The sequence below is a fragment of the Sinocyclocheilus grahami genome, unplaced genomic scaffold (genome assembly GCF_001515645.1).
Source record: "Sinocyclocheilus grahami isolate Dianchi unplaced genomic scaffold, SAMN03320097.WGS_v1.1 scaffold348.1, whole genome shotgun sequence".
In the NCBI taxonomy this organism is placed as follows: Eukaryota; Metazoa; Chordata; class Actinopteri; order Cypriniformes; family Cyprinidae; genus Sinocyclocheilus; species Sinocyclocheilus grahami.
Genome location: NW_015505527.1, coordinates 734,914 through 744,801, shown reverse-complemented (window position 1 = coordinate 744,801; position 9,888 = coordinate 734,914). Strand labels below are relative to the sequence as shown.

At 38.2% G+C, this 9,888-nt stretch overlaps 1 pseudogene; it reads left to right on the top strand.

Moving 5' to 3' along the window:
* Positions 1-509: 509 nt before the first annotated feature.
* Positions 510-9,888, top strand: part of LOC107548477 (sodium/calcium exchanger 2-like) — a 21,158-nt pseudogene continuing 11,779 nt past the window's right edge.

The following is a 9,888-nucleotide window of genomic DNA, read 5'->3' as shown; positions in this document are numbered from 1 at the left end:
TCTGGTATGAAATGAGATGTGGTTTGTATTATATGAGCACATTACAGAAAACATAGTAGCAGCATAAACAAAGACAGACAGCGGTCTTCACTGGCTGAAAGCATGCTGTGTGTCTTTCTTTCATTTTAATGGTGCCACTGCTGCCAGTCCAGTTGTAGTATTAGTCTCCTGGATCCATTAGGTTTGACTGCTTGTGTCCAGTTTAGGCCAGGCATGACTAATGAACCACGGGTAAGACCTGTGGTTTAGATTAGGACTGAGATGGCCTCGTTCACATTGTTATTCATGTGGTATTCGCATATAGACATTGAGCTTTATTCATAAAAAACAAGCAAAACTTCTGTATAAATAATTTGTAAAGCCATTCTTATGTTAATTGGGGCATTATATAACAAAATACATATCATGATTGATTGAGCATGCTTTGTATGAAATAATACCACTCTTCTTTTCTGTCTGTCAATCTACCAACCTCAAGAGGAGAGCCATTCTCGTCACCATATCTGGTCATGGCTCCTCCTCTACTCTTCCTCCTTCTCCTCCTCTCTCCACAGGTGTGTGTGGATGGAAGTGCTCATGGGAACAGCAACTGTAGCGCAGATGGCCCCAAAAGATCCTGTGCTGAGAAAGTAAAATGTCAACCAGGGATTTTACTTCCTGTGTGGCTGCCACAAGACCCCTCACTGGCAATGCAGTCAGTAAGAGCAGTGATCTACTTTGCATTTCTTCTTTACATGTTCCTGGGTGTGTCCATCATTGCTGATCGCTTCATGGCTGCCATCGAGGTCATCACCTCACAGGTGCACAGCAACATAAAATAGACACAATGATAGATAGATGGATGGATGGATGGATAGATAGATAGGCAGGTAGGTAGATCTCTGTCTACTCACTGTCCTATCATAATAATATAAATAATATATTATAAATGCCCCCCAAAAAACAGTAAACACATGATTGTTTAGAAATCATTATAATATGCTGATTTGCTTCTCAAGAAGCATTTCTTATTATTATCAATGTTGAAAACAGTTGTCCTGCTTAATATTTTTGTGGAATCTGTGATATGTTCCACATTCATTTGAAATATACAGTGGGTAGTGGGTACGGAACGTATTCAGACCCCCTTAAATTTTTCACTCTGTTATATTCCAGTTGAGGATTGTCAAGCAAAATCGATTCAAGAATTTGAGTGAACTTAAAGGAATGGACTGTGGCTGTGGTCAAGGCATTAAGAGCCACCACACACAGACGTGTCAAGGAATTTGGCTACAGTTGTCATATTCCTCTTGTTAAGCCACTCCTGAACCACAGACAATGTCAGAGGCGTCTTACCTGGGCTAAGGAGAAGAAGAACTGGACTGTTGCCCAGTGGTCCAAAGTCCTCTTTTCAGATGAGAGAAAGTTTTGTATTTCATTTGGAAACCAAGGTCCTAGAGTCTGGAGGAATGGTGGAGAAGCTCATAGCCCAAGTTGCTTGAAGTCCAGTGTTAAGTTTCCACAGTCTGTGATGATTTGGGGTGCAATGTCATCTGCTGGTGTTGGTCCATTGTGTTTTTTGAAAACCAAAGTCACTGCACCCATTTACCAATAAATTTTGGGCCATTTCATGCTTCCTTCTGCTGACCAGCTTTTTGAAGATGCTGATTTCATTTTCCAGCAGGATTTGGCACCTGCCCACACTGCCAAAAGCACCAAAAGTTGGTTAAATGACCATGGTGTTGGTGTGCTTGACTGCCCAGCTAACTCACCAGACCTGAACCCCATAGAGAATCTATGGGCGATTTTCAACTGGGAAATACGACTTGGGAGGCTAAAAAATGGAACGGCTTTTCCTCTTGACAATACCCCATAGATTCTCTATGGGGTTCAGGTCTGGTGAGTTTGCTGGCCAGACCTGAACCCCATAGAGAATCTATTGGCGCTTTTCCACTGCGTGGTACGACTTGGCTCGGTACGGCTCAGTACGGCATGGCATGGTTCAGCTCGGCACGGTTTGCGTTTCCACTGCAGTTCAGTACCGCTTTAGAGTGGGCGGGATTTTTCACATGTCGTTATAGTTGCGCCGCCTCTACTACCACGACTCCTAAAAAAAACTTTTTCATTCCGCAAACTAAAAAAAGTGCCAGGTACCAGGTACTGTACCCAGTGGAAAACCCCCCAAAAGTCAACCGTACCGAGCCGTACCGTGCCGTACCATACAGTGGATAAGCACCATAAGGGGTATTGTCAAGAGGAAAATGAGAAGCAAGAGACCAAAAAATGCAGATGAGCTGAAGGCCACTGTCAAAGAAACCTGGGCTTCCATACCACCTCAGCAGTGCCACAAACTGATCACCTCCATGCCATGCCGAATTGAGGCAGTAATTAAAGCAAAAGGAGCCCCTACCAAGTATTGAGTACATGTACAGTAAATGAACATACTTTCCAGAAGGCCAACAATTCACTAAAAATGTTTTTTTTATTGGTCTTATGAAGTATTCTAATTTGTTGAGATAGTGAATTGGTGGGTTTTTGTTAAATGTGAGACAAAATCATCACAATTAAAAGAACCAAAGACTTAAACTACTTCAGTCTGTGTGCATTTAATATATTTAATACACGAGTTTCACAATTTGAGTTGAATTACTGAAATAAATGAACTTTTCCATGACATTCTAATTTATTGAGATGCACCTGTAAATGTATTTACTGTCACTTTTGTTCGATTCAATGCGTCTTAGCCGAATTAAAGTATTAGTTTCTTTAAATACAAATAGGCATTACTTCATGGTTTTTAAAATATAATTTTTTTTGTTTGATTTTCCAGCTAAAAAGACTGCTACATTGTGATTTTTTTATTTTTTATTTATCTTATAGCGTGATATCATATTGGTGGCCAAAATATTATGTTTTTATATACTTGATGTGTCATATAGGAGAAAGAGGTGACTGTGACAGGTGCAAATGGAGAAAAGACAGTAATGACAGTTAGAATCTGGAACGAACCCGTATCCAACCTCACTCTGATGGCCCTGGGTTCATCAGCCCCTGAGATCCTGCTGTCAGTAATAGAGGTACGCACACATTTTCAAAACAAACCAGCAACTCGCATCACCCAGTAGTTTAGCACAAGAGACGTGAAGGGTGAGTTTTTTTTTCAGGTTAATAATTAAACGACTGACAAACACACTCACCCAATCACAGTGATCTTCAGCTGCTATTCTTCCATGTAAAAACATAATTTAACTCAATGTGGTTTAACACAGAAGCAGTCAGTTAAATATTTCAGATGTCAGAAAGGGCTCATTTTACTTTTCCATAATTGCATCTGGAAAATTAAGAAATGATTCCCCAGAAATGTCTAATTTTTACAAGATTCGGTCTTTCCTAAACCCTTAAGAAATATAGCAACATGGAGGGTAGTAACAATCATACTACTGTACATCGTTCAGTGGCATTCAACTGTCATTGGTTTAAATTCCAGTTAAAAAAATATTATACAAAAGTCCCTAAAATGCTGACTAGAACTTAACAAAAAGACTTAACACACTTAACAAAAAGAACTTAACACACATCTAGCAGGCAAAAATGCTTGACGGTGGTGCTCAACCATATAAAATAACAAAAAAGGAAGAAAAAGTTGCCACACCATATCTCCACATGTTCTCACCAAAGGTAACATTTCGAGCCATGGCTCGACAAGGACCATTTTTTCATAAATTAATTACTAACACCTGAAATGTATGTGTCATACTTGAAAACATATTGTATATTAAATTATACATTATTACTTGCTAGTTTGGACACATGGTAGTGTTGTTCTCCGTCTGTGTGTGACAGGTGTGTGGACATGGTTTTGAGTCAGGAGAACTGGGTCCCAGCACCATAGTCGGCAGTGCTGCATTTAACATGTTTGTGATAATCGGAGTGTGTGTGTGGGTGATACCTGATGGAGAGGTGAGGAAGATTAAACACCTCAGAGTTTTCTTTGTTACTGCATCCTGGAGCATCTTCGCCTATATCTGGCTCTACCTCATCCTGGCAGTCATTAGCCCTGGCATCGTACAGGTGTGTGTGTAAGCAGAACATGTTTGCATTATGTGGCTGTAAATATTTATTAGAGCTGGCCAACGATTAATCGTGATTAATCGCATCCAAAATAAACGTTTTTGTTTATATAATACATGTGTGTGTGTGTGTGTACTGTGTATATTTATTATGTATACCTAAAGATACACACATACAGTATATATTTTGAAAATATTTACATGTATTTACATGTATATATTTATATTCATATAATTTATATTATATATAAATATATTTAATATATAAACATACCATATTTTTCCTAAATATATACATGCATGTGTGTGTGTATTCATATATACATAATAAATAAACAAAGTACACACACATTATATTATGTACACAGAAACCTTTATTTTGGATGCGATTAATCGCGATTAATCGTTGCCCAGCACTAATATTTATCTTTTTAGGTGAATGTCTAGGCCAATTTAATTCACTTATTTTCTTGTGTCTGTGTGTGTGTGAGGTCTGGGAGGCTCTGGTCACTCTTTTCTTATTCCCTGTGTGTGTCTTAATGGCTTGGATCGCCGACCGGCGCCTGCTCTTTTACAAGTACTTGCACAAGCGTTACCGTGCTGATAAACGTCATGGTATCATCGTGGAGATGGAGGGTGAGCTAGCACCCAGAGGCATTGATGCCATCATAGGAGAAAAATATCAAAACAGCACCACCAGTGTCAATATGGAGAAAACCAAAGAAGCCGAACAGGACAGAGAGGAGGTGAGAGAGCAAATCAAAACAGAGAGAAAAACCTAATCAGATCTTTCTTCTATGAGTGAAATTGTGGTGAATGTTCTTGTGTTCCAGTGGATTCCACGTATTCCAAGGATTATCGTTGTTGTTTTGTTTTTTTATTCATACTTTTTATTTTCTTCAATAAGCAAAACAATACATTCCATTTACAGATAATTATTTTGTCAAACGCCCCCCCAACCCACCTAAACAACGTATCAGTCACAGTTATATGTACTGTAGATTGCTAGCATAAATCCAATAAACATAAATAAATGAAATAAACTTAAAGTAATAAAAAAAACAACATTGGTTGAATGTGTCTCACCACCAGGACGTTATCCTGCATCCTCAAGAAACGTCAAATATTTACCCCACCTTCTCTCATAAACATCCCTGGCAACCAGTCAACAACATTGTGACAGTTATATATTTCCATTCAAAACTTTCTATGAAATAATTGGCACTGTTATTCAACAAGGATGCATTAATTTGATATCGAACATGATAGTAAAAACATAGTATTATATATGCATAGACATGCACATACGACTTTGGGGTTCTTTTTTTGTAAAGTTGCGTGAAAAAAATCATGGGTCGCGGGTTGCGTTTTTTTGGGCTTATTTTAAAAAATATGGTTGCTTGTTAGGGAAATCTGACAAGCAACTTCGTTTCTTTATTTATGTTCGCCGTATTCTCCAATGCATTGAATGACACTCTGTCTGCTCGCAGTTAATAGCCAACCAGTGCAATAATATAAGTGCTGCAGTGTAATTTGCCAAATGTTCCGCCCCCTCCTCCCCCTCATTGGAGAAAATCACGTTCAAAAAGAAGGCGCGTGACGCTGTAATCCAAGCGATGATAGAAGTAGAGGAGTGGGATGACTTTCTTTTAGCCTAATTTTTTGTTTTTACAATGTTTTTGTAATGTATTAATTATCACGGGCTGTAATAAAAAACAAGTAGTCCTATACTAAGAGTAAATATGGTTCGAATAGCCTATATTTTAGTAGGCTATAAATATGTGGCTATGTTACAGCTGTCCTTTGAAGCTCTTGTGCTTTTTCTCCTTTTCCATCTCTCCAATCCTATTCTGCTCACAGGTGATTGGAGATGAGTTTTGTTCCCACTTTTGTTGCAGTTTGCTGATTTTTGTAAAATAGCTTCTGTTTGTGCTTTTCTAATAAAAGAGTGGTTTCAGTTTAATATGTTGCAGGTTCATTTATTGGTAATAACTGATAATAAATAATATTGATGATAATAAATCATCAAAAAAATATTGGGCTTGTTTTGGGCTTGTTTTTGAAGCTGTGGTTGCTTATTTGTCTCGCGAGAGTTGGCGACAGTGGAGGCCATGCTGCACTGATTTAGAGAAGAGAAAGAGAAAACTAGAGGTGCACGTAAAAATCTATTCATATATGAATCGTGATTCTGTCTTTTAACGATTCTAATGGATTCACAAGTTTCAAAATCAATGTTCTAAAGCAGTGGTTCTTAATACTGTTCCTCGCGTCCCCCTGCTCTGCACATGCTCTGCATCTCTCTCTCTCTCTCTCTCTCATTCAGCTCAGCTCCAACAATGAACTGTTCCAATTATACACTTATTTTCACATAGCTATGAGAAGCGTTAAACATGGACACGCGTGCAGTTGCCGTACTGTATTAAAGCTTTAATCCTTTGAGCGGTACGGTCCCACATATGGGATTTAAAACTTTCGGTGATGTCACATAACTGCTAAATTCAAACTGTGCTTTAGCTGGGCTGAGCCAGAGAAAGACGTGCACTGCGTTTGTCATCACAACTATGCAGTGTTTTTAACCACATAATGTTTATTTTAGGTTTCAGACATTTAAATATACCTAAGTACTAGTAAAACAATACATTTAGAGTTTGTAAAATACGGAATCTATGGAAGCAACAATAACAATCCATTCAAATTTAATTTGCCGATGTGTTTTATTCATATCAGATACACATAGTGTAAGTAACTATAAAGTTCACCCTATTCTTCACCCAGTTCACCGGCCACTTATTACTTGTATTTCGGGAGAAATTGATGAATTCATGCGCTGTAAATCCGACTGACAGGACTCTCTGAACTACAGCGCGAACAAACATGGCGGCGGCCATCTCACAATACAAATCACGATCATTTAGAAAGGTTTTTAATGACAAAACACTCATTTACACATATTTGTGAATATCAGATTGTTCATGACATGGTATGCAAGTTTGTGAATATTTAAAATATAAAAGGAAAAGCGAAATAAAAGCGATCCATCTGTCATACAGTGTTATTGTGGCACGTGACAAGCATGGAAACAGTAAGGGGAAACGTTCTAAAATAATGGTCGCCTTAAAAAAACTCACTCTGGGGGGACAGTTAGAATATTTTAAACTCACCACTGAAAGGGTTAATCAGGATAAAACCATATATTAAAAGCTAACATAAGCAGTAGCATTTACAAATTACAGCTTATCTAAAAGTATGAGACGACAAACAAAAAACACAGGCCTACCATTAAAAGCTGTGCTTGCACAGGTTCTGCACGATCCTCTTCAATAATATCCATTTACACATATTTGTGAATATCAGATTGTTCATGACATGGTATGCAAGTTTGTGAATATTTAAAATATAAAAGGAAAAGCGAAATAAAAGCGATCCATCTGTCATACAGTGTTATTGTGGCACGTGACAAGCATGGAAACAGTAAGGGGAAACGTTCTAAAATAATGGTCGCCTTAAAAAAACTCACTCTGGGGGGACAGTTAGAATATTTTAAACTCACCACTGAAAGGGTTAATCAGGATAAAACCATATATTAAAAGCTAACATAAGCAGTAGCATTTACAAATTACAGCTTATCTAAAAGTATGAGACGACAAACAAAAAACACAGGCCTACCATTAAAAGCTGTGCTTGCACAGGTTCTGCACGATCCTCTTCAATAATATCCTCTGCTTCTCAATCGGGCTCAAACTGATAAGCGATATTAACAACTCCGTTGTTTACAATACAGCCGGAGCACATGCCGCTCAGGTGAGGGGCGGGACGTTTAGACGCATGCTAGAGGCGGTTTAGCCAATCACAACACACTGGGCTAACTAACCAATCAGAGCCCATCGCCTATTTCTGAGGGCGGGGCTTCATAAAAGCAGGAAATGATCAGCGTGTTTCTCAGAGAAGGGACAGAGCGGTGTGGAATCAAGGTAAATTATGTGAAAAATAATGAATTTCTTTTTTTTAAACGAAGCATTACCACATGTTAAACTGCACCCCATAAACACAATCAAGCCTAGAAAAAAAACAGTGAACCACCCCTTTAACATATTTACTGATATATCCCTCGAGACTTAGGTTCTGCACGATCCTCTTCAATAATATCCTCTGCTTCTCAATCGGGCTCAAACTGATAAGCGATATTAACAACTCCGTTGTTTACAATACAGCCGGAGCACATGCCGCTCAGGTGAGGGGCGGGACGTTTAGACGCATGCTAGAGGCGGTTTAGCCAATCACAACACACTGGGCTAACTAACCAATCAGAGCCCATCGCCTATTTCTGAGGGCGGGGCTTCATAAAAGCAGGAAATGATCAGCGTGTTTCTCAGAGAAGGGACAGAGCGGTGTGGAATCAAGGTAAATTATGTGAAAAATAATGAATTTCTTTTTTTTAAACGAAGCATTACCACATGTTAAACTGCACCCCATAAACACAATCAAGCCTAGAAAAAAAACAGTGAACCACCCCTTTAACATATTTACTGATATATCCCTCGAGACTTACTGATATAAAAATTATAATTAAACTTTATTTGGAGTACTACTTGTGCACAATGCACATTTCTTAATATTAAGCCTTAAATGTGTTTTAATATCACCATTGATGAGGGTTGTATGATCTTTGAATAATATCGGTCTTTAAATGCAAGATATTTAAAGTGTGCCTAAAGTATACTTGCAATAGTTCCACTTCACAATCAAATATACTTCAGTATATCTTTAGTTGGACTTCAGCACTACTTCCGCACAATTAAAGTGCATTAAAGGGGTCATATGATGTTGCTAAAAAGAACGTTATTTTGTGTATTTGGTGTAATGAAATGTGTTTAAGGTCTAAAAAAACACATTTTCCACATACTGTACATTATTTTTTCTCCTCTATGCCCCGCCTTTCTGAAATGCGTAGATTTTTACAAAGCTCATCGGTCTGAAAAGCAAGGTGTGCTGTGATTGGCCAGCTATCCAGTGTGTTATGATTGGCCGAATACCTCAAGCGTGTGACGGAAATGTTACGCCCCTCACCATACTGTGATGATGACCTGTCAGGCCGGAGCGATGATTCAAAAACATGAAAACCCATTATAAATGAGGCATTTGTTGCATCCAGTGGGGACATAATTATGGATTATAATGACTTATTACTATCTTTTTACGCGTTGCATTGCATCGTGCTGTGTAAACATAAAACCATGTCTGCATTTGTGATCGGAGAAATTACAAACAACAAGCCCTACTCTACACTGCCCAAAAAACTTGCTTTAAATATGAAAAATATAAAAACTCTTTATAAAAAACGTACTTAAAGTCTTTGAGTCAGAACAGCTGGCATTGTAGTCTATTCTACCAGGATCAGGAAACGGTCCTCCATAAAATGTGCTGCACACATCTGAATATTTTGGTTGAAGTGAACAGTGTTGTTAATACAACTTAACCACTGATTTCTAGTCGTGTCCATTTTTGGAAGACCAAACAAAGTAGTTTCGCTTTCACAACGAAACACAGCGTCACACACGGTTGCCTAGAGTGAGTGGCGGTGGCCTAGAGTGAGCAGAGGCCGGGGGCTAGAGTGAGGAACGGCCGGAGGGCTAGAATAAGCAGAACAAAATTAATTGTTCCAATTTAGCAGACTAAGTATACCAGTTTAGTACACTAAAAGTACACTTGCAGGGTATTTTTATTAAGTACATACATATGTAAATGTATTTTTAGTATACTTAAATGAATATGAAATAAATGAATTTCAAATACATTTTAACATATATATTTTTACTAGGGTATATACAGTATGTATATA